The sequence below is a fragment of the Heterodontus francisci genome, chromosome 8 (genome assembly GCF_036365525.1).
Source record: "Heterodontus francisci isolate sHetFra1 chromosome 8, sHetFra1.hap1, whole genome shotgun sequence".
NCBI classification, from domain to species: Eukaryota; Metazoa; Chordata; class Chondrichthyes; order Heterodontiformes; family Heterodontidae; genus Heterodontus; species Heterodontus francisci.
The window spans coordinates 33,470,364-33,496,670 of NC_090378.1; the positions used below are offsets into that span (position 1 = coordinate 33,470,364).

Sequence of the window (26,307 nt, forward strand, 5' to 3'; positions counted from 1 at the left end):
TGAAAGTGGACTGGAAACAGCTACTTGAAGGTAAATCAGTGTCAGAACAATGGGAGGCATTCAAAGGGGAGACTTGGGGGTTCATGTTCCCACAAAGAAAAACGGTGAGGCAGCCAAATCTAGAGCCCCATGGATGTCAAGGAGCCTACAGGTTAAGATAAGGCAGAAAAGGAAAGCTTATGTCCAAAACCGAGAACTCAATACTACAGAAAGCCGAGAGGAGTATAGAAAGTGGAGGGGTGAAATCAAAAAGGAAATGAGGAAAGCAAAGAGAGGGCATGAAAGAATATTGGCAAGCAAAATCAAGGTGAACCCAAAGATGTTTTATCAATACATTCCTTCGGCGAATACTTGGCATCAGGTGGCAGGACTATATCTCCAACACAGAAGTCCTTGAAGCGGCCAACACCCCCAGCTTATACACACTACTGAGTCAGCGGCGCTTGAGATGGCTTGGCCATGTGAGCCGCATGGAAGATGGCAGGATCCCCAAAGACACATTGTACAGCGAGCTCGCCACTGGTATCAGACCCACCGGCCGTCCATGTCTCCGCTATAAAGACGTCTGCAAACGCGACATGAAATCGTGTGACATTGATCACAAGTCGTGGGAGTCAGTTGCCAGCATTCGCCAGAGCTGGCGGGCAGCCATAAAGACAGGGCTAAATTGCGGCGAGTCGAAGAGACTTAGTAGTTGGCAGGAAAAAAGACAGAGGCGCAAGGGGAGAGCCAACTGTGCAACAGCCCCGACAAACAAATTTCTCTGCAGCACCTGTGGAAGAGCCTGTCACTCCAGAATTGGCCTTTATAGCCACTCCAGGCGCTGCTTCACAAGCCACTGACCACCTCCAGGCACATATCCATTGTCTCTCGAGATAAGGAGGCCCAAAAGAAAAAGAGTAAGAGGATAACTAAGGAAAGAGTAGGGCCCATAAAAGATCAAAAAGGTAACCTATGTGTAGGGGCGGAAGATATTGGTATGGTTCTTAATGAATACTTTGCGTCTTCACAAAAGAGGGGGAACAATGCAGATATTGTGGTTAAGGAAAAAGAGTGTGAAGTATTGGATGTGATAAACATAGGGAGAGAGGAAGTATTAATGGGATTAGCATCCTTGAAAGTTGATAAATCACCAGGGCCAGATGCAATATGTCCTAAAATAAAAGCAAAATACTGCAGAAGCTGGAAATCTGAAACACAAACAAGAAATGCTTGAAATGCTCAGCAGGTCTGGCAGCATCCGTGGAGAAAGAAGCAGAGTTAACGTTTCAGGTCAATGACCCTAGGCTGTTAAAAGAAGCAAGAGAGGAAATAGCAGAGGGTCTGACCATCATTTTCCAGTACTCACTGGATAAGGGGTAGGGCCAGAGGATTGGAAAATTGCTAAGGTTGTACCTCTGTTTAAAAAGGGAGCGAAGGATAGACCGAATAATTACAGGCCAGTCAGTCTAACCTCAGTAGTGGGCAAATTATTGGAATCTATTCTGAGAGACAGGATGAACTGTCACTTAGAAAGGCACAGTTTAATCAAGGATAGTCAGCATGGGTTTGTTAAGAGATCTTGTTTTGACCAACTTAATCGAATTTTTTGAAGAAGTAACAAGGAAGTTAGATGAAGGTTGTGCAGTTGATGTGGTCTACATGGATTTTAGCAAGGCTTTTGACAAGGTCCCACATGGCAGACTGGTTAAAAAAATAAAATACTGTGGATCCAGGGAAATGCAGCAAGGTGGATACAAAATTGGCTCAGTGACAGGAAACAAAGCGTAATTGTTGATGGGTGTTTTAGCGACTGGAGGGCTGTTTCCAGTGGCATTCCGCAGGGCTCAGAACTGGGTCTCCTGCTTTTTGTGGTATATATTCATGATTTGGACGTAAATGTAGGGGGCATGATCAAGAAGTTTGCGGACGACAGAAAGATTGGCCGTGTGGTAGATAACGAGGAGAATAGCTGTAGGCTGCAGGAAGATATTGATGGTCTGGTCAGATGGGCAGAAAAGTGGCAAATGGAATTCAACCTGGAGAAGTGTGAGGTGATGCATTTGGGGAGGTCAAACACGGCAAAGGAATACACGATTAATGGGAAAATACTGAGAAGTGTAGAGGAAATAAAAGACCTTGGGTGAATGTCCACAGATCCCTAAAGGTAGCAGGACAGGTCGATAAGGTGGTTAGGAAGGTATATGAATGAAATCCTTTCCTTTATTAGCTGAGGTATAGAATACAAGAGTAGGTAGGTTATGCTGAAACTGTATAACTCATTGGTAAGGCCACACTTGTACTATGTGCAGTTCTAGTCACCTCATTACAGAAAGGATGTCATTGCACTAGAGAGGGTACAGAGGGGATTTACAAGGATGTTGCCAAGACTGGAAAAATGCAGCTATGAGGAAAGATTGGGTAGGCTGGGGTTATTCTCCTTGGAACAGAGAAGACTGAGGGGAGATCTGTTTGAAATGTACAAAGTTTTGAGGGGCCTGGATGGAGTGGAGGTGAAGGGTCTATTCACCTTAGCAGAGAGGTCAGTGACAAGGGGGCATAGATTTAAAGTGATTGGTAGAAATATTAGAGGGGAGATGAGGGAAAACTTTTTCACCCATAGGGTGGTGATGGTCTGGAACTCCCTGCCTGAAAGGGTAGTTGAGACAGAAACCCTCAACTCATTCAAAAGGAGTCTGGATATGCACCTCAAGTGCTGTAATCTGCAGGGCTACGGACCAAATGCTGGAAGGTGGGATTAGAATAGGTGGATTGTTTTTTGGCCAGCACAGACACGATGTGCTAAGTGGCCTCTTTCTGTGCCTTAAACTTTCTATGATTCTCACACAATGGAGAATATTTGCTGTCCCCATCAAGACCATTCAGTCTTGAATGGTCTCTGAATATCTTTATTTGCATCATCATCCTTCATGAGGCCGACACATCTATCCCTTATTGTGACTGAGTGTGTCTTAGTTGAATTGCAGAATGGGCATCCAGTCTCATAGCAACGCTACTTCTTTTTATTCATTCTTTTTTCTTATTCATTCATGGGATGTGGGCGTTGCTGGCCAGGCCAGCATTTATTGCCCATCCCTAATTGCCCTTGAGAAGGTGGTGGTGAGCTGCCTTCTTGAACCGCTGCAGTCCATTTGGGGTAGGTATACCCACAGTTCTGCTATGGCTGTTATAATAAACACTGTCTTCCACCATCTCCCCACCACAGTATACCAACATACATTTCACATTTAACAAGATGATTCTAAACACAAAGTCCACATCTTAGTTCTAATCTAATCCATTGATGTGTGTATATATATGCAAAGTTGATGGCAGGTTGTTCAACCTCGCCCGTCTTACAGCGAAGACCAAAGTACGGAAAGTCCTCATCAGGGAACTCCTCTTTGCTGTTAATGCTGCATTAATATCCCACACAGAACAGTGTCTGCAGAGACTCATCAACAGGATTGTGGCTGCCTGCAGCGAATTTGGCCTAACCATCAGCCTCAAGAAAACGAACATCATGGGACAGGACGTCAGAAATGCTCCATTCATCAATATCGGCGACCACGCTCTGGAAGTGGTTCAACAGTTCACCTACCTAGGCTCAACTATCACCAGTAACCTGTCTCTCGATGCAGAAATCAACAAGCACATGGGAAAGGCGTCCACTGCTATTTCTAGACTGGCCAGGAGGGTGTGGGAAAATGGTGCACTGACACGGAACACAAAAGTCCGAGTGTTTCAAGCCTGTGTCTCTGTACCTTGCTCTACAGCAGCGAGGCCTGGACAACATATGTCAGCCAAGAGCGACATCTCAACTCATTCTATCTTTGCTGCCACTGGAGAATCCTTGGCATCAGGTGGCAGCACCGTACCTCCAACGCAGAAGTCCTCGAGGCGGCCAACATCCCCAGCAGATACACCCTACTGAGCCAGCGGTGCTTGAGATGGCTTGGCCATGTGAGCTGCATGGACGCATTGTACAGCGAGCTCATCACTGGTATCAGACCCACCGGCCATCCATGTCTCCGCTTTAAAGATGTCTGCAAACGCGACATGAAGTCCTGTGACATTGACCACAAGTCGTGGGAGTAAGTTGCCAGTGATCACCAGAGCTGGCGGACAGCCATAAAGGCGGGGCTAAAGAGTGGTGAGTCGAAGAGACTTAGCAGTTGGCAGGAAAAAAAACAGAAGTGCAGGGAGAGAACCAACTGTGTAACAGCCCCGACAACCAATTTTATCTGCAGCGCCTGTGGAAGAGCCTGTCACTCTAGAATTGGCCTTTATAGCCACTGCAGGCGCTGATTCACAAACCACTGACCACTTCTATGTGCTTACCCATAGTCTCTCGAGACAAGGAGGCCAAAGAGAGAAAACATACGCAAAGTATAACTATTCCCAAGCATAACCAAAACATAATTTGAAATCATTCTAATTTAAAACATAGCATCTCATGTGAGTTTTATCAGACCATAACTGTTATATAGATTCATCTAAGATAAAACATGGCAGAGGTTAACCCTTTAGTTCCTACAGTGTATCCCTCCTTAAATAAGGAGACCAAATTGTCTGCAGTACTCTAGGGGCTAGATTTTATGAAGGAGGTGGAGCTTCTGGCTCCGGTCTTTTGGGGTCAAGGTTTAAAGAGGTGGGATCCCCGTCCCTTTAAATATTTAATAGGGATGGGGATCCTACCCTGAAGAGCTGCCGGCCAATCTTATGGCTGGTAGTTTCACAGTATCGGCAGCACCACCGGGAGCGGTGGCCACTGTTGGTACTGAAGGGTGTTGGACCCAGGCCAAGCTTTGGAACCCCGGAGCCAAGGTATGTGAGGCAGGGTCACCGGGGCCGGTCCAGTAGGCCCCACTGAGGGGGTGGGGGTTGAGCATTCGGGACGGGGGGCCCGGGGGGGGGGTGCAGTGGTTCCTCGGGGGGGGGGGGGGGGGCCTCTGTGGGTCTCCCTCCCACCAAGCCTGCAGTGAGGGTGCCTCGTTTTCCAAGGCATCCCCCCTGCGTAGCGGAGGCTGCCCCACCACTGGTAAGATCCCAGCAGCGGCAGGAAGAGGCCCTTAATTGGCTGTCAATAGGCCAATTAAGGGCTGCATTTGGCTTCTGAGCAGGATGGCTGACGTCGACCTATCCTATCCTCGGGAAGATCGCTGCTGCTCCAAATCTTCGGACCCCCCCCCCCACCCCCGCCACGGGACTCGACATCGGACTGGAAACTAAATCCAACCCTAGGTGTAGTCTCACCAACGCCCTGTAGAGTTGTAGCAAGACTTGCCTACTTTTATACTCCGTCCCCCTTGCAATAGAAGTCAACGTTCCGTTTGCCTTCCAAATTACTTGCTGCTTGCTAACTTTTTATGATTCATGTACAAGGACACCCAGATCCCTTTGTACCGCAGCATTCTGCAGTTTCTCTTCCCACCAAAGTGGACAACCTCATACTTTCCCACATTATACTCCATCTGTCAAATTTTCGCCCACTCACTTAACCTATCTATATCCCTTTTCAGACTCTTTGTGTTCTCCTTGCTTTCCTACCCATCTTTGTATCGTCAACAAATTTGGCCACAATACACTTGGTCCCTTCTACCTTACTGAATGTGGTAGTACAACTAATTGGTTAGTTAGTTATCTTATACCTTAGCATATAGAATCATAGATTAGTTACAGCACAGGAGACGGCCGTTCGGTCCGCCTTATCTGTGCCTGATTTTCCAAGAGCAACTCACCTAGTCCCACTCCCTCACCATTTCCCTGGAGCCCTGCAAATTTTTTTCTCTTCAGATAATTATCCAACTCCCTTTTGAAAGCCACAATTGAATCTCCCTCCATGACACTCTCAGGTAGGGCATTCCAGGTCCTAACCACTTTTGAAGTTTATCACTATCCTCCTCACACTTCACAATACTTCTAAGTTTTGTGCCATCTGCAAATTCTGAAATTGTGCCCAGTACATCCAAGTCTAGGTCATTCATATAGATCAAGAAAAGCAGGGTCCTAATTCCGACCCCTCGGTTGGAGGTGTCACTTGGTCCAAAATAACCACACCAGAAGTTGGTTTTCAGTAGCTTATTGAGGTTTACCCTGCGAAAAAATTACAGAAACATAGAAAATTTATGGCACAGAAGGAGGCCAACTGGCCTTCGTGTCTATCCCAACCAAAGAGCGATCAAATCTCATCCCACTTTCCAGCTTTTGGTATGTAGCCATGTAGGTTACAGCACTTCAAGTGCATATCCAAGTACATTTTAAATGTGCTGAGGGTTCCTACCTCTACCACCCTGTCTGGCAGTGAGTTCCAGAGCCCCACCATTCTCTGGATGAAAAAGGTTTGCCTCAACTCCGCTCTAATCCTTCTGCCAGTTACTTTAAATCTATGCCCCCTGCTTGTTGACTTCTTTACTAAGGGAAATAGGTCCTTTCTATCCACTCTATCTAGGCCCCTCATAATTTTGTAAACCTCAATTAAATCTCCCCTCAGCCTCCTCTGTTCTTAAGAAAAAACCCCAGCCTATCCAATCTTTCCTTACAACCAAAATTCTCCATTCCTGGTAACATCCTTGTAAATCTCCTCTGTACCCTCTCTAATGTAAACACATCCTTCCTGTAATGCAGTGATTAAAACTCTACACAGTACTCCAGCTGTAACGTGAATAGTGTTTTGTACAATTTTACATAATCTCCCTGCTGTTATATTCTATGCCTTGGCTAATATAGACAAGTATCCCAAATGCCGCCTTAACACCCTATCGACCTGTCCTGCTATCTTCATGGATCTGTGGACATGTACTCCAAGGTCCCTCTCTTCCTCTACACTTCTCACTATCCTACCATTTATTGTGTGTTCCCTTGTCTTGTTTGCCCTCCCTAAATGCATTACCTCATGATTCTCCAGATTGAATTCCATCTTCCACTTTTTTTGCCCATCTGATCACTCCATTGCTATCTTCCTGCTGTCTACAGCTTTCTTCCTCACTTTCAGCCACACGATCAATTTTTGTATCATCTGCAAACTTCTTAATCATGCTTCTTATCTTTGAGTTTAAATCATTGATATATACCACGTAAAGCAAGGGAATTAGTATTGAGCCCTGCAGAACCCCACTGGAAACAGCCTTCCAGTCACAAAAACACCTGTTGCCCATTACCCTTTGTTTCCTACAACTGAACCAATTTTGGATCCACCTTGCCACTTGCACTTGGATCCCATGGGCTATTTCTTTTCTGACCAGTCTGCCATTTGGGACTTTGCCAAAAGCCTTGCTAAACTTCACATAGACTACATCAAACAAGCTACCTCCTCAAAAAATACAATCAGGTTAATCAGACACAACCTTCGCTTAACAAATCGATGCTCACTGTCCATGATTAATTCATGCCTTTCTATATGACGATTTATACTGTCCCTCACATTTTTTTCCAGTAATTTTCTGATAACCAATTGGACTATAATTACTCAGTCTATCCCTTCCTGCCTTTTTAAACAATGATAAAACTTTAGCAGTCCTTCAGTCCTGTTGGCAGAGAGGATTGGAAAATGATGGCCAGAAACTTACCTATTTCCTTCCTTACTGCTCTTAGCAACCTGGGATATATTTCATTGGCAAAATATCAACTTTCTAAGATGCTAAATCCCTTAATATTTCCTCTCTTGCTATGTTTATCCCATCCAATATTTAATACGCTTCCTTCGTAACTACAACGTCTGTATTGTGTCCTCTTTTGTGGAGACACACAAAGTATTCATTAAGAAGCATGCCATGTCTTCCGCCTCCACACACAAGTTACCTTTTGGTCTCTAATCGGCTCTACTTTCCTTATCCTTTTGCTTTTTATGTATTATAAAATACCTTTGGTTTTCCTTGATTTTACTTGCCAATATTTTTCATGCCCTGAGCTTTCCTAATTTCCTTTTTAATTTCACCCCTGCATTTTCTATGAGGGTTATATAATCATCATTAACCGATGAAATCAAAATGATCTGTACACAGCAACCACCGTTGTGCATTATAGTAGGATCTTCAAATGTTTAAATCGCTTTGGAATAAATAACTATTACTAACAGTAGTGTCAGCTCTGCAGCACTCAATACACTTTGCCTTTATGTCTCATTTTCACCCCTCCTCCATTCCATCTGGCACTACTCTTTGGGGATAGTTGGGAGACTTTAAAGTTGAAGAATTTTGGATTAGTGTATGATTATCATATGGTTGTCACATGTCTACATGAGCCTGTTCTGCTGTGTACGAGTGGTGACTGCGGATCGTTCATTAGCAGAGCGCTAGCGTTCTCAGTGATACTGATACTGCGTTTACATTCTGTTCAGGTTCTATCCAGCTTTGCAACAACTGACTGCCGCTGTGGTCAGAGGATAACGTCATCTCAAAAGGCTGCAGATCGCTTTTCAAGATTGAACTTCCAAGAAAGGCGGAAAGTTTATAGGAATGTTAACGTGAAACATCGGCACTGAGGAACAAGTGAGTAGAATATAAAGTGATTTAATTGATTTTATTTGCAGGTTTTAAAACTAGTTAAGGATAAATAAAGAAAACCATTTGTCAAATCAAAATGAAACAGTTCCATTCCGTTTCCACTTTGAGCCTTCAGACTCTTAAGCAGTTATAAGTGCACGAGTGTTTAGTTTAACGGCACCAGCAAATGCTGGTCATATTAAACAAAGACAATTATAGTAGGTTTGCAGTACACGGAGTTAAAGGGAGCAATGAATTCTGGTCTGGAGTTATATATTGTAATTGTTAATCTTTGAACATCCATCTATAGTACAAGAAGTAATTTGCTCCTTTGCTGTATACAGTAGCTTTAATGTGAAATTTCACTTTTGTGGTGTAATTCATTTGATGTATGAATATCAATCCTTGGACATGCACATTTTGTGTCAAGGAAGAATTCAATCTGCTCTTGTAGTTTACAGCTGATTTAGTGTCAACTCCTGTAGCTGCACAATGGTGATGTGCCCTAGAATTGCAAGGGATTTTGTTTGATGTAATCGTATAATGTTAGATGGGAAGTTCAGTAAAGTGTTTCAATGCATGTGTACTCTCTTCCAGCAACGATGGAGTGAATATGAGTGATTGCAAGACTTTCATAGAAATTAGTCTGGGCCTCCATTGGGATATTCAACAGTTTGAAATATACCTATAAGTGAGATCCTGGCATTTTCATCTGAAATAAAGCATAAAATGTGCAGGATATCAGTCAGCATCTGAAAGAAAAAGACAGGTCAGCATTTTGGGTGGGACTGTTCAAAATCGGTTCGTGGTGACTCTTCTGCTTTTAGCTGCTATGATTCTGATTGATCTGCTGCACATCAACAGCAGTTTTTGGTTTTCATTCAGATTGCCAACATTCCAGTATTTTATGAATTTATCTGTGCTATTTAAATCTGAAATTATAGTTCCAATAGTGTGCAATGACAAGTGAATAAGTCTAGCACAGGCCATTAAATATGGGGTTGACCTTGTTTGACTGATTTTCTTCCCTCTTTTCCTCCCACCTTTCCTGAATGTCTGACTCTTGCTGGAGTATGTTCTATGTTTGTCAACAGCCAGCTTGTCTGAGACCCTGCCAAGTAAACTTTATTCATGTGGGAATTGGCACTATTTTGGCAAACTATTTGATCATGAGAAGCTTCATAATAACCATGGCCTCATGCACATTTTCCAGCATCGGTTCCATAAAACAGCCAGGGGATGGGAGTCCTTGGAAATTTTAATTCCTTCCTAGGCAAAGGACAGGGAGGCTAGTTGTGGCATTTGCATCAGTGCTGTAGCTGGAATTAGCTAACACAGCACTGACTAGGCATTGAATCTGGAACCTTCCTAACAACTCATTATTTGAAATCTCCATGGGACTGAAATTTCTGTCGATATTTTTAGTGAAAGAATTGCAAGAGTACCAGATTTGGTTTTTTACTGGAGGAATTTCATACCATATGTGAATTATTGATCCACTGAAACATCAAGAGAGCAGCACACTGGATGCTTTTTGGCTTCCAATTGGGCCATCATACACCTGGACACCTTCATTGGCTGCACCAAGATTCCAGCTTCGAGTTGAACTTATTACTGTCACATGATGTGGCAGTTGGTGATTACTGATTCACAAATTGTTCAGAAGAACCATTATATTGGTTTGCTGGGATATTGAGTGGAGTATGCCCCATTTAACGCATACTGAACATAAAGGGCAAGAAACTGGGTTTGTTACTGCCAGTTTTTGCTCCAAAAGCGTCATAGCACACACTTTTGGGGCGAATTGCGCCAGATGCTACATTGATGTAGACAGTGAACGACTGCTGGAAGTATGCAGAGCAGGCAGATGTGCAATGCTGATCTGATGCCAGCAGTGCCATTTTAGAGTGCAACACTCCAGCTAATGTTCTTTAATAACGTCGCAAAATTCAGCATGTGTTAGCAGCAAGAAGGACCCACTCCAATAGTGCTATTTAAAGGGACCATCAACTACTTCCAGGTTAGTTGCTGGTTGATTTCCTATCTTGCTATGATTCCACAAGTCTTTGTTGCTTTCTATAGTTGTTTCAAGATGCAGAAGTCTACAGAGTGTGGTGTGGCAGAAGCTGAAGGACTTTGCTCTGACTTTAAGGCTTCTGCAGAAACCAGTTGCTCCCAGACATTTGTGTACTAGTAGGCATTCCCCTTGGAATACAGCATGGCTTGGAGAAGGAACAGAGGCCACACAGAGCAGGACAAGCTCCTGGAACAGTAGGAAGAGGAGAATGGCTCTCAGCAAGAGGCCAAATCCGCCAAGGGTGTTCCTTACTAAAGCGCAGATGTCTCCCACATTATTCCCCGCTAAGATTCACACAGGCGAATGGCTCCCTAAACATCTTAGCGGATTTGGTCTCTTGCTGAGAGCCATTCTCCTACGTGAATCTTAGCGGGGAATAATGTGTGAGACATCTGCGCTTTAGTAAGTATGTCCTCACTGAAATCTGCCACCTGATGCAGCCACAACTGCAATCTCAGAGCAGAGCAAGGATTGCCTTGCCAGTGGCTGTGAAGATGACCATAGTGATGACCGTTTATTGCATCTGGCTGCTTCCAGGCTGGACCTGTTGATATTTGCAAATTCTTGCAGTTTGCTATCTGCTGTTGCAAAAGGGAGGTTACTGAGGCTCTCTATTCACTGAAACCAAACTACATTTCACTCTATCTTGGCAGAGACAAGCCGGCAGATCGAGCACGGGGCTTCACGAGGATTGTAGATTTTCCCATGGTGTAGGGTATCATTGACTGCATGTCAACTCTGCGATGTACCACAACTGAAAGGAATTCCATTCCTCAACGTCCAGCCAATGTGTGACTGTAGGCAGCAAATCATGTAGGTTAATGCCCCCTATCCTGGCATGATGCTTTCAATCTGTGGCTGTCTGCTGTGCCAGTTGCATTTGACCCACCATGGCAAACCAAGCATTGTTACTGCGCGCCAAGTGCTATCCACTGGCAACATGGCTAATTACTGCAGTGTGCAACACACAGACGTGTACAGAATGCACTGAAAGCCATGCTGCCACATGAAATGTGATAGATCAGAACATTGGCATGCTGAAACAATGGGCTGAATTTTATGAACCCTCTAGGGAATGGCAGGGTTGGTGGGGAGGGGGCCCATAAAACTGCGAGAGAAGGGAGAGGGTGGAGTGCCTGTCGCCTTCCCGACACCATTGAATTTAGTCCAGGGCGGGGAAGGTCAAGGGCAGCCTTCCCGCCCAGAGGCCTATTGAGGCTCTTAAGTGTTCAATTAATAACCACTCAAGGGCTTCTTCCCGCTGCTGCCATTTTACCAGTAAAACCGGGCAGCCTCCTTGTGGATGGTAGGGGGCAAACTATGGTCCATTGAGGGCCCCCGGTGGCAAAGGCTGCCCCGTGCCACCACCTGCCCTGCCCTCAACAGCCCAACCCCTGGCCCCCCCAGCCCTTGCTGGGGCCTGCCTGACTGGCCTGATCAGCCTACCCCCACTTACCTGCAGTCCACGGCTCTTGGTCTGTGACTGCTGCAGTTCTGGCAGTGGCCATCGCTTCCGGTAGTGCTGCTGGGACCGCTGAGATGTCGGCCCTCTGATTGGCCGGCAGCTTTTGGTGACGGGCTCCCCATCTTAAAAGGGAGTGCCCTGAAATGCAGCTGGGAGACTAACAAACAGGTTCCCCTTGCCTTTTTGGCCCGGAGTCGGGACCCCTGCTGGCTGCATAATATCCAGCCCATTGGTCTGGTGCCTGGACCACTCTGGAGGAGCCCTGCAGTATTAGCAGAGCAGATGGTCTCCTGCACACTGCACAACCTCGCCTTTATGACCAGCTGTAAGGTGAACAGTTGAGAAACGGGAGCATGCGTGAACATCCAGAGGAGGAGGAGGAAGAGGAAAGGATGAGGCAACTGAATAGCTTCATTCTGCCTGAATCCAAGTGTGATATCAGTAACTGCAACTCCAATTCCCTATACTGTTTCAACAATCCCACACCTTACCTTCCCTCTGTCACTGACCATCACAATGACCACTTGCCCACAATGCAAAAATACAAGCCATCACAAAATAAATATCCCAAGCCAAATTTATAAATTAAATCATGACATATTGTGTACAGAAGTCTACTGATCACCCTTGTGCATTCCCTTAGTGCCTGTCTTTCTGTGCCTTTGCCTGTCTTAGTGTTCCTAAGCAATGTTACCCCAGCATGGTTGGTGGAAGGCTGCTGACTTTCAGTGGAGGAGACTGTGCATGGCCTTGGAGATGACCTCAAGCAGTTCTGTGCCTAGAAGGCCCTGCCGGTGACTTCGCCATCTTGCATGGACGGCAGCAGTCTGGGCTGGCTGGATGACAGGCAAGAACAAGGGCATTGATGGAGTGGCAGAAGTGGGAGGACAAATATGAAGCCACTATCTCTCCTCCTCAGCAATCATCGTAATCTGTTGAAGGTTTAGATTGCTAGATTGCTGTGACACCCTGCAAGCCCCTTTGTACAGTGTAATCCACAGCTACGATGGCAACAGTCTAAACTTGCATGAAAGCTGTCTGAGCTTCCACTGAAACACTCCAATGTTGGATGGCTGCTGTTTGTGCTGCAATAGAAACTGTAACTTTGGCCATCTGGCACTGCATCATGGTTGGGTCTGCAAGTGAGTGAACGATGTTGGCCACCACTTCAACGCTGGAAAGGATGGGCCTCAGGCCCTGTGCCAAGTTGCTGCTGAATTCCTCAGTGCTCCTTGACATTGCATGCAGGCTATCTGGCAGGCTTCCCGATGCATCAAGCATTTTTTGTGCATACCCATCAGCATTCTTCTGTAGGCTTCCCCATCAAAGTGTTCATCTGAGTCCTTTGCAGCAGAACATGTGTGCTACCTTTCCCTCTGGCAAGCTGGCACCTGCACTATCTTTGCCCCCTGCCCTGGTTGCAAGCCACATATGCTCGTTATCTCATCACTTACAGGTCCCGCCTTTATGCTATCCTCTAAATTACATGTAGAGAGCTGGTGGCTGCAAGTGTGAAATCGAGTAATGTTGTGTCTTCATGAACACTGTCTTCTTACTGCACTGCCTGGCTAGGTTGTACTTCTTGGGTATTTGAAAGGATAAAGGCACAAGGTGGTGATGGGGAGAAGCGGGAGGTGCATGGCTACACCATCTGCAGCTTGTAAATCATAAGAGTATGTGGGATGAGGGGAAGGTGGGATGTGAGAAGGAGGATTAAGTATGAGGATGCCATTATCTTTGATTTCAGCCTTGCAACTGTCCAGACTCAGCAATTGGCATCCCAGTAATGTCCAGCACTGTTTCCTCCAGGCAGCCATGCCTGACCCCTTCCAGTTAGTTTCTGCTGCCTCAAGTTGTGCACCATCTTGTCCTGCAAGAAAGAGGGAAGTTAGTCAGTGGATGTCATGCAATCTGGTGATGTGTCTATCATGGCTGAATAGGTGACAGTTGTGTGCATTTTGACTTGAGAATAATAGCAGCAGAAACCAGGGCACTTTGAAGGGGAGGAATGAAACTCTGAATTTGACACAATCACAACTAGTTTTAAGTCCCTAAGGTGTCAGCAGAGTTCCTTGTAAATTCTAAGTGCCCTGCTCATCTTTTTTGAACGTTTTTCTTTGCGACGGTGGTGTTGAAAAAAAATTAATACAACGTTAAAGATAAAAATGTTTGGAATAGTTGTAATATTAATCATATACAGCTAAAGTAGATAGTTAACAGTTTAAATAAAATTTAAACTTTACTTCCTTGTTTGGCATCTTTTCGTTATGTGCCATTTACTGTTCCTCCCATTCACTCTCCCTTATTTTTATTACTTTAAATGTACTTTATTTTTCTTTATTCTAATCTCTTTATTCTAATCTCTTATTCTTAAAGCTAAAAATGTACATCCTTTTTTCATGTCATGTGAATACCAATACCTGTTTTGGAGCTGGATCTAGAGTCCAAAAAGCTGGCTTCCGGTTAATTGCAAACTGATTCAAAAAACCATTTGGCTGAAAAACATCAATTACCACAAGTCTAAAGATCATGTAATTTTTGCATTCCAGTGATTCTGAAACATCCAGAAGATCCTGTCACTAGAAAAGTTACACAATAGAAGAATAACTTGAAGAGCTATTCATTATTGTGCTCCCCTTTTCAAATTTGTTTTTAACTTCGTACAGGAGACCCTAAATTTTTTTTATTAATTCATGGGTGTGAGATTTGCCCAAACCTAATTGTGCTTGAGAAACTGGTGATGAGCCACCCTCATGAATCACTGCTGTCCATGTTATGAAGGTACTGCCACAATGCTGTTAGGTAGGAAGTTCCAGGATTTTCAACCTGTGACAATGAAGTAACAATGATATGCTTTCAAGTTAGGATAGTGTATCACTTGGAGAAGAATTCCCATGCACCTGCTGTCATTGTCCTTCTATGCATAGGAACAGGACAAAGGCCTTTTAGTCCCTCGAAGCTGTTCTGCTATTCAGTGGGATAATGGCTGATTTGTGACCTAACTCTTTATAGGGAGTAGACATTGCAGGTTTGGGATGTGCCTTGGTGAGTTGCTGTATTGCATCTTGTAGATTATGCACTGTAGCCACGGTGTGCCGCTGGTGGAGGAAGTGAATGTTTAAGGTGGTGGATGGCGTGCCATCAAGTAGGCTGCTTTGTCTTGGATGTTGTTGAATTTCTCGAGTGTTGTTGGAGCTACACTCATCAAGGCAAGTGGAGAATATTCCAATGCACTCATGACTTGTGTTTTGTAGGCTATGGGGAACCACTCACCACAGAATACCCAACCTCTGACCTGCTCTTGTAGCCACCTTATTTATGTGGCTGGTCCATTTAAATGTTTGGTTACTGGTGACCTCCAAGATGTTGACGGTGAGAAATTCATTGATGGTAATGCCCCTGAATGTCAAGGGAGTTGGTTAGATTCTCTTTTGTTGGAGATGATCATTGCCTGACACTTGTGTGGCACAAATGTTACTTGCCTTATACCATCCCAAGTCTGAATGTTGTCCAGGTTCTGCATGTGGGCACAGACTACTTCATTATCTGAGAAGTTGCAAATGGTACTGAATACTGTGCAATCGTCGATGAACGTCCCCACTGTTCTTGTTCAGAAAGCCAGGTGGTGAAGGATAGAATGGGATCTTAGTCTTTACACAGTTATAAGCTTTTATTTACAGAGATGCACATTACAAACAAGCACTTCCAAACTAAACAACCACAGTTTCAGTCTGCTCTTCTTATATAGGAGCACATGGGAATTTCCAGTTAATTATTCCCACCATCTGAATACAATTATACACTCAATTAATATATAGTTAACACTGACTTCTAACCTTATGATGAAGGGAAGGTCATTAATGAAGTAGCCGCAGATGGTTGGGCCCAGGACAGAGCCCTGAGGAACTCCTGCAGCCATATCATGGGGTTGAGATGATTAGCCTCCAATAACCATTACCATCTTCCTTTGTGCTGGGTACGACTCCAGGCAATGGACAGTTTTTCCCTGATTCCAATTGACTTCAATTTTACTCGGGCTCCTTGGTGCCACACTTGGTCAAATGCTGCTGTGATGTCAAGGGTTGTCACTCTCACCTCACCTCTAGCATTCAGTTCTTTTGTCTATGTTTGGAAAAAGCCTTTAATGAGGTCTGGAGCAAAGTGGTCCTGGTGGAACCCAAACTGAGCATCAGTGAGCAAGCTATTGGTGAGTCAGTGCTATTTGATAGCACTATCGACAATGTCGTCCGTCACTTGTCTGATGATTTGAGAGTAGGCCGATGGGACGGTAATTGGCTGGATTGGATTTGTCCTGCTTTTTATGGACGGGACATATCTGGGCATTCTGTCAACTGTGGCCCAGTTGGTAACTCCCACTCCAGGACTTCAGCACTGCTACGACCGAGGCGGGAGGAGTGCGCTGTTAATTCAGTCCCACTTCTCCACAGGTCACAACATATATTTAAGTTTCCCACTTACCGTAACAGCCAATCATATATTCTATTTTTCCCCAGAGTAAAGCACATCAACCAGGTTTCTTTAATAAATAACAAACTGATCAGTTTATTATAAAACAAGTCCTAACCAATAATGAAGTAAAACATCCACACAAATTGAAATATTAAAGCCTTTTATTTATCCTAGTCCTCACACACATACATACACAACCAGTTAACCGGGAAAAAATAATAAGGGATTTTTGTTTACAGCTGTTACAAAGAAATAGAAGAAACAAAAAAAAAAAGCACTTAGGCTGAAAAGAAGGTATGCAAAGACGTCCTTTGTGTTGGTTAGGCATCCCAAATGCGAATAGGCAGCTGTCACTAGGATCTTCCTAAAACAGTTCCTTCCAGGCGACGTTGAAGATCAGTTTAGGTAGGCTTTCCAAGAGTTGCAGCTACAGAAGGCTCCACATTAAGTCTTACGGCAGGAATGCAGCAACACGATTGTTTGTTCCGACACATTCAATGCAAGATTTCTTCCAAGTTGCAGGATTTCCTTTCAAGAGAAAGAGCTGAGCGGTCTTCTGGCAGGTCAATAAGCAAAACTGGCTTTTTAACAGTTCAAATTGAAACTAAAACTTTTTCCAGAAACAAGCCTCCTGACAACCATAAATCTTGGCTGTCACTTCTTTGTAAACATCTCTCCAAAGCATGAACAGCCCCTGCTGGGTTATTTGAAAACAGGTGCCTTCCAGAACTGCAGTTCAACCTCAGTCCAAACCTTCTAGTAACTTATTTTTTTAAAAACCCACAAAGTTCAGCCATCTCTTCGAGATTTCAGATGAATCAGTGTCCCTAATTCAAATATAAGTCCTTAACACATACTTTACAAAAGAAATAGAAGCAATCTCATAACAGCACAAAAATCTAGGTTGACACTCCCGTGCAGTACTGAGGGAATGCTGCAGTGTTGGAGGTGCCATCTTTTGGATGAGACGTTAAACTGAGGTGCTGTCTGTCCTGTGGAATTAGAAGTTCCCATGGCACTACTCTGAAAAAGAATAAGGGAGTTATCCCTGGTATCCTGGCCAATATTTATCCCACACTCAACATCACAAAAATGGATTATCTGGTTATTATCATATTGTTGTTTGTGGGATTGAGAAGTGTCCTGGAATTCCCACATGGAGCAGGATGTGCATTTGATGGAACTGAGATGTCCTACTATGCCTCTATTAGACTATTAACTAAACTTAAGACTTAAAACCTCACTTTTTAAACCTGATTTAATTATTCTAGTTCCTAATCTTCGATCCTTACCTTGATACTTACCCTCAATCACAATCTTAGTTTCCTTGGCGTCTGCTGCTCCTTCCTCTCTGCACTGATGCTACTCTTTCAATTTCTGCCTGTTTTAAATTGATCTAGCTCAGCTTCCATTCCTTCTGGTCTGTGGTCTGCTCTGTTGCCATGCTTTATATCCCACTCATGCTGTCATTTAGCTTCCATGCCTTCTGGTCTTGGACCTGCTCTACCACCATGATTTATATCCCACTCCGCTGTTGCTCAGCTCCGTTTCTTTCTGTTATCTGAATAATCAGATTATCTGCAAAACCTTTCAATCTTTTTAAAAGATTACTGTTATGGATGCATTTATTTAATTCTAAAGCAATTGGATCCATATGAAGATGCTTTTGTTAAGAGGATTAGTACAACAGTTGGCAGCTGGTCCATTCCAAATCTCGGAGTAGTCTAAAAGTGTGTGTGTTACTGCAGCACATCTGCTGATATTTAACACTTTTGAGTATTTACTCAAAAAGCCCAAGGACAAATCATTCTGAAATGTGTTACTGCTACCTTGAGCTGACAGTACATTTTGGACTTAACTCTTTTCTAAGCTGTTGTTTGTCAGCATTTATGTTTACTCAAAGTAACGCCCTAGTTAGAATGGTATGAGACAGCTACCAAAAGCGGACCAGTACTTCCTTTGTTCCAACCGTATCCATTGTACGCAGAGAATAAAAAAAGTTTGCAATTTGTACAGTGTGTTGGTAGTAGGCTCTGTGTACTTCAGTATGGAGTCCATTCAAAGCATGCATGAGGCTGCCTTTCCCTTAGAGTGAGATTGGCACACCCTCTACCAGTCAGCATGCTGATGCACCACCAGCTCCGTCATAGAATTATAAAATGTTACAGCACGGAAACAGGCCACTTGGCCCATCAAGTCTGCTGTGTTTTTTTTTCTCCATGAGCCTCCTTAATGTTCACATCAGTGGTGAAAAAAGACCTAACTGTTTAAGTGCCTCTTTATAACTATAACATCGCTTTCCTGAGAATATCTTAATGAATCTACACTGCTTTTTTTAGTGCTTTTTTTATCCTTCCTATAATCTTCCACTCCATGCTGCACATACTACTCCATGGTGAACTAATATCGTGTAGAACTTCAACATGATCCCCTTGCCTTTGTACTCTAGTCCTGACACTACTATCAATCTTAATACCATTCACGCACTGACCCTCCTAAGTGACTTTGTTCTACCACATGGAGATTAGGGATGGCAGAAGGATCAGTGGCATTCCATAAGAGTGGAGTATCTGGAATTGGAGTAGTTTGTACGGTTGCTTGGAAGGAGTGGGGTGGAGTGGGGAGTACTTGCTGATTCCAAGTTGGGTGGCTGAAAATGTGTGCCAAGGTCTCTCTGAAGAATGATATATGGTTGACCTGAATTTAGATCACTAATGACTATTATCAGTTCCTGGTTTCTAATGATCTGTCTGAAGAAGGCCAAAGTGCATCACGAAGGTCAGGGAAATCTTTCTTTATGGTTATTGCAACTTTTCTCTGAGACTGTACAACCTTTACCATAAGGTTCCTTAGATAATTCAGCTCATGCGAGACACAGTGACTGTCAAAACCTCTGAAGAAATACAGCTATGGGATTTCTTAGTCCCTGCTTGCAGATGTTTCCTTTGCACCCACCGTGTTCCCTCTGTGGTGAATTGCAGTGCAGTCAGTCCAGCAAATCATCTTGACAATGATATTTGCATATATTTAATGCTTTTTTTCCCACTGTTGAATCACCACAAGGTGTTTTGCACAGTTAATTGGCGAAGTTAGGACTGTTTTCCTTGGAGAAGAGGAGGCTGAGAGGTGATTTGATAGAGGTATTCAAAATCATGAGAGGTCTGGACAGAGTAGATAGAGAGAAACTGTTCCCACTCATGAAAGGATAGAGAATGAGTGGTCACAGATTTAAAGTAGTTGGTAAGAGAAGCAAAAGTGACGTGAGGAAAAAGTTTTTCATGCAGCGCTTAGAATGCAGAATGTCAAGAAGACAAGGTTAAAGGCACTCTACCTGAATGCACGCAGCATTCTCAACAAGGTAGATGATTTAAAGGCCCAAATAGAGGTAAATGGGTATGATCTAATTGCCATCAGAAATGTGGCTACAGGGTGAACAAGACTGGGAACTGAATATTCAAGGATATTCGACATTTAGGAAGGACAGGCAAAAAGGAAAAGGAGGTGGTGTTGCGCTGATAAGGGATGGGATCAGTACATTAGTAAGGGAGGATATCAGATCGGAAGAACAAAATGTGGATTCTGTTTGAGTGGAGCTAAGAAACAGTAGGGGGCAGCAAACATTGGTAGGAGTTTATAGGCCACCAAACAGTAGTAGTAGTGTGGGAATGGTATTAATCAGGAGATTAGAGAAGCGTGTAGCATGGGTATTACAGTAATCATGGGTGAGTTCAATCTGCATATAGACTGGGTAAACCTAACAGCACTAATGCTGTGGAGGACAAGTTCCTGGAGTGTGTTAGGGATGGTTTTCTGGAGCAGTTCGTTGAGTAACCGACCAGAGAACAGGCTATTTTAGATCTAGTGCTATGTAATGAGAAAGGGTTAATTAATAAACTTGTTGTAAAAGAACCTTTCGGGATGAGTGACCATAATATGATAGAATTTTATATTGTTTGAAAGTGAGGTAGTTCAATCTGAAGCTAGGGTGTTACATTTGAACAAAGGAAATTATGAAAGTATGAGGGGCAAATTGGTTGAGGTGGATTGGGAAAATACATTAAAAGATATGACAGTACATAGGCAATGGATAGTCTTTTAAAAATTATTACATTGTTTACAGTGACTATACATTCGTTCAAGGCACAAAAACCCAAAAGTAAAGGCAGTCAACCGTGGAGAACAAAGGAAGTTAAGGATTGTATAAGATTAAACGAAAAGGCCTCTAAAGTTGCCAGAAATAGTAGTAAACCTGAGGATTGGGAGGATGTTCGAATACAGCAAAGGAGGACAAAGAAACTGATTTTAAAAAAGGGGAGAATAGAATATGAATGTAAGGTGACAAAAAATATAAAAACAGACTATCTTCTTCTTCTTCTTTGGCCTCCTTGTCTCGAGAGATAATGAGTAAGCGCCTGGAGGTGGTCAGTGGTTTGTGGAGCAGTGCCTGGAGTGGCTATAAAGGCCAATACTAGAGTGACAGACTCTTCCACAGGTGCTGCAGAAGAAATTGTTTGTCGGGGCTGTTACACAGTTGGCTCTCCCCTTGCGCTTCTGTCTTTTTTCCTGTCAACTGCTAAGTCTCTTTGACTCGCCACACTTTAGCCCCGCCTTTATGGCTGCCCACCAGCTCTGGCGATCGCTGGCAACTGCCTCCCACGACTTGTGATCAGTGTCACAGGACTTCGTGTCGCGTTTGCAGATGCCTTTAAAGCGGAGACATGGATGGCCGGTGGGTCTGATACCAGTGGCGAGCTCGCTGTACGATGTGTCTTTGGGGATCCTGCCATCTTCCATGCGGCTCACATGGCCAAGCCATCTCAAACGTCGCTGACTCAGTAGTGTGTATAAGCTGGGGATGTTGGCCACCTCGAGGACTTCTGTGTTGGAGATACGGTCCTGCCACCTGATGCCAAGGATTCTCCGGAGGCAGCGAAGATGGAATGAATTGAGACGTCACTCTTGGCTGACGTACGTTGTCCAGGCCTCGCTGCCATAGAGCAAGGTACTGAGGACACAGGCTTGATATACTCGGACTTTTGTGTTCTGTGTCAGTGCGCCATTTTCTCACACTCTCTTGGCCAGTCTGGACATAGCAGTGGAAGCCTTTCCCATGCGCTTGTTGATTTCTGCATCGAGAGACAGGTTACTGGTGATAATTGAGCCTAGGTAGGTGAACTCTTGAACCACTTCCAGAGCGTGGTCGCCGATATTGATAGATGGAGCATTTCTGACGTCCTGCCCCATGATGTTCGTTTTCTTGAGGCTGATGATTAGGCCAAATTCGTTGCAGGCAGCCGCAAACCTGTCGATGAGACTCTGCAGACACTCTTCAGTGTGAGATGTTAAAGCAGCATCGTCAGCAAAGAGGAGTTCCCTGATGAGGACTTTCCGTTTACTACTATTTCTATAGGTATGTAAAAAGGAAACGTTTGGCTAAGACGAATGTGGGTCCATTACAGGCAGAGTCAGGAGAATTTATAATTGGGAATAGAGAAATGGCAGAGAAGCTCAGTGAGTACTTTGTGTCTGTCTTCACTGAGGAAGATACAAGAAATCTCCCAGAACTATAGATCCAAGGAATTGGGGGCAATGAGGAATTGAAGGAAATTAGTATTAGTAAGAAGGTTGTATTGGTGAAATTAATGGGGCTGAAGGTTGATAAGTCCCCAGGATCTGATATTCTACGTCCCTGAGTGTTGCAAGAGTTAGTTATGGCGATAGTGGATGCATTGGTGAGCATCTTCCAAAATTCTATAGATTCTGGAGTGGTTCCTGCACATTGGAAGGTTGCAAATGTCACCCCACTATTTAAGAAGGGAGAGAGAAAACAGGGAACTACAGACCTGTTAGCCATGCATCAGTCATTGGAAAAATGCTAGAATCCATTCTAAAGGATGTGATAAATGGACACTTGGATAATAATGATCTGATTGGGCATAGTCAACATGGATTTATGAATGGGAAATCATGTTTGACAAACCTGTTGGAGTTTTTTGAGGATGTTAGTAACAGAATTGATAAAGGGGAGTCGGTGGACGTGGTATGCTTGGATTTTCAGAAGACTTTTGATAAGGTCCCCGACAGGAGGTTGGTGAGCAAAACTAAAGCACATGGGATAGGAGGTAATATACTGGTTTGGATTAAGGATTGGTTAACAGGCAGAAAGCAGAGAGTAGGAATAAACGGGTCATTCTCACGTTGGCAGGTTGTGACTTGTGGGGTACCGCAGGGATCAGTGTTTGGGCCCCAGCTGTTCACAATATATATCAATGATTTGGATGTGGGGACCAAATGTAGTATTTCCAAGTTCGCGGATGACACAAAATGAGGTGGAAATGTGTGTTGTGAGGAAGATGCAAAGTGGCTTCAAGGGGATTTGGACAAATTAGTGAGTGGGCAAGAACGTGGCAGATGGAATATAATGTGGAAAAACGTGAGGTTATCCACTTGGGTAGGGGGAACAGATGTGCAGAGTATTTCTTAAATGGTAAGAGATTAGAAAGTGTAGATGTACAAAGGGACCTGGGTGTCTTTGTCAATAAGTCACTGAAAGCTAACATGCAGGTGCAGCAAGCAATTAAAAAGGCAAATGGTATGTTGGCCTTTATCGCAAGAGGATTTGAGTACAGGAGTAGGGATGTCTTGCTTCAATTGTATAGAAGCTTGGTTAGACTGCACCTGGAGTACTGTGTGCAGTTTTGGTCCCCTTACCTTAGGAAGGATATTATTGCCATAGAGGGAGTGCAATGAAGGTTCACCAGACTTGTTCCCGGGATGGCGGAACTGTCCAATGAAGAGAGATTGGGGAAACTGGGCCTGCATTTTCTAGAGTTTTGAAGAATGAGAGGTGATCACATTGAAACCGACAAAATACTTAAAGGGATAGACAGGGTAGATGCAGCTAAAATGTTTCCTCTGGTTGGGGAGTCTAGAACCAGGGGACACAATTTCAAAATAAGGGGGAAGCTACTTAGGCCAGAGATGAGGAGAAATTTCTTTACTCAGAGGGTTGTGAATCTTTGGAATTCTCTACCCCAGAGGGCTGTGGAAGCTCAGTCATTGAGTATGTTTAAAGCCGAGATTGACAGATTTCGAAATACCAATGACATGAAGGAATAATGTGGGAAAAAAGCATTGAAGTGGAAGATCAGCCATGATGGTATTGAATGACGGGGCAGGCTTGATGGGCTGAACAGCCTACTCCTGCTCCTATGTTCCTATGAGTGGGTTAAGGTCTGGAATGCACTGCCTGAGAACGTGGTGGAGGCAGAATCAATTGAAGAATTCAAAAGGGAATTTGACAATTACATGAAAAGAGTGTGCAGGGTTGCGGAGAGAATGCGGGAGAATGGAACTGAGGGAATTGTTCTTTCAGAGAGCCGGTGAGGACACGATGGGCTGAACGGCCTCCTTCTGCACTGTAATGATTCTGTGATTCTACGAATTACTTTTGGGGTGGAGTGAACTATGTAAGAAAAACAGCAATAAAATGAATAATAAATGATGTTGAGGGAGAATTATTAGGAAACGGGGAGAACTACCTGCTCTTCTTTGAATGGTATCATGGGATCATGAACACCCCTGTCAATAAGCAGATTGGACCTTGGTTTAAACTTTAACATCTTATTGGGGGTTTTGATCGTAGCAAATTAGAAAAGGGAGTTCAGTCTAAGGAGACTCTGATTTGTGCTCAGGAACTACAAATGCTGTGATCTCATCACAGCCGTGGTTCAAAAGAGCTGAACTCGAGGTGAGGTGAGAGTGACTGCCCTTGATATCAAGTCAGCATTTGACTGAGTATGGCATCAAGGAGCCCGAGCAAAACTAGAATCAATGGGAATCGGGGGAAAACTCTCCGCTGGTTGGAGTCATATCTAGCGCAGAGGAAGATGGTTGTGGTTGTTGGAGGTCAATCATCTGAGTTCCAGGACATCACTGCAGGAGTTCCTCAGGATAGTGTCCTAGGCTCAGCCATCTTCAGCTGCTTCATCAATGACATTCCTTCAATCATAAGGTCAGAAGTGGCAATGTTCACTGATGATTGCACAATGTTCAGCACCATTCGCGACTCCTCAGATACTGAAGCAGTCCGTATCGAAATGCAGCAAGACCTGGACAATATCCAGGCTTGGGCTGATAAGTGGCAAGTAAGATTCGCACCACACATGTGCCAGGCAATGAGCATCTCCAACAAGAGAGAATCTAACCACCTACTGTTGACATTCAATGGCATTACAATCGCTGAATCCCCCACTATCAACATCCTAGGGGCTACCATTGACCAGAAACTGAACCGGAGTAGCCATATAAATACCGTGGCTACAAGAGCAGGTCAGAAGGTAGGAATCCTGCGGCGAGTAACTCACCTCCTGACTCCCCAAAGCCTGTCCACCATCTACAAGGTACAAGTCAGGAGTGTGATGGAATACTCTCCACTTGCCTGGATGGGTGCAGCTCCAACAACACTCAAGAAGGTCAACACCATCCAGGACAAAGCAGTTCGCTTGATTGGCACCCCATCAACCAACATTCACTCCCTCCACCACCGACGCACAGTGGCAACAGTGTGTACCATCTACAAGATGCAATGCACCAAGGCTCCTTAGACAGCACCTTCCAAACCTGCGACCTCTACCAACTAGAAGGACAAGGGCAGCAAATGCATGGGAACACCACCACCTGCAAGTTCCCCTCCAAGTCACACACCATCCTGACTTGGAACTATATCGCCATTCCTTCACTGTCACTGGGTCAAAATCCTGGAACTCCCTTCCTAACAGCACCATGGGTGTACCTACCCCACATGGACTGCTGTGGTTCAAGAAGGCAGCTCACCACCACCTTCTCGAGGGCAATTAGGGATGGGCAATAAATGCTGGCCTAGCCAGCGATGCCCACATCCCATGAATGAATAAAAAAAAAGTTAAAACGTGTATAAACAAATATAAAGCACTGTGTAATTAGAAAGATTGAGCAACTTTAAACACATTTCCCCCAAAAAATCAAGAGATTCAATTTAAGATAAAGAGTTTAAGGGTCAAGGCTCATGAAAAACATAAGCAGGATTTTGCCTTGTAAAGTATGAATGAGGTGAATGTTTCACCATTTTCATTCTAATCATACCCTAGAATAGGACTGCCAAATTATAGCAGGGTAATTGGTAGTACAAATATAGCACAAACACAGTCAGTTTGAGCACGAGTAATTAGAGCCATCAACAAAACTATGGTTACCAGTTAAAGGCACATGAATGCAATTATTTTTACTTTGTGGGCATAGATCTTATTTTATATGTTAGTTATGAACAACTGAGCCGGGGCGGCATGGTGGCACAATGGTTAGCACCGCAATCTCACAGCTCCAGCGACCCGGGTTCAATTCTGGGTACTGCCTGTGCGGAGTTTGCAAGTTCTCCCTGTGACCGCTTGGGTTTCCATCGGGTGCTCTGGTTTCCTCCCACAGCCAAAGACTTGTGGGTTGATAGGTAAATTGGCCATTGTAAATTGCCCTTAGCGTAGGTAGGTGGTAGAGGAATTGAGGGGATGTGGTAGGAATATGGGATTAATGTAGGATTAGTATAAATGGGTGGTTGATGGTCAGCACAGACTCGGTGGGCCGAAGGGCCTGTTTCAGTGCTTTATCTCTAAATAAATAAAAATAAACCCACCAGTTCATTCAGGTGATTATTTTTTTTTTAAATCACTCCACTGACTCTGAAGCTAAAAGTTACCGGTTTCAAGCCAAGACCAGTAGCTTTTGATAGAAAGTCAGAGGGCCAGTGCAATAGTTTGAGGTTCATTGAACAGAAAGATTTATTAGAACATTAGGATGAA

The 26,307-nt window shown here is 44.1% G+C and overlaps 1 protein-coding gene across 6 annotated transcripts in view; it reads left to right on the forward strand.

The window, feature by feature from the left end:
* The window catches only part of st3gal3a (ST3 beta-galactoside alpha-2,3-sialyltransferase 3a), a 788,939-nt gene that overhangs the window by 47,837 nt on the left and 714,795 nt on the right, over positions 1-26,307 (forward strand). For all 6 annotated transcript variants that reach the window (XR_010975488.1, XM_068036918.1, XM_068036928.1 and 3 more), the window contains one exon: positions 8,318-8,468. The gene's annotated coding sequence lies outside the window, so the exon portion shown is untranslated. The remainder of the gene's footprint in view (positions 1-8,317; positions 8,469-26,307) is intronic.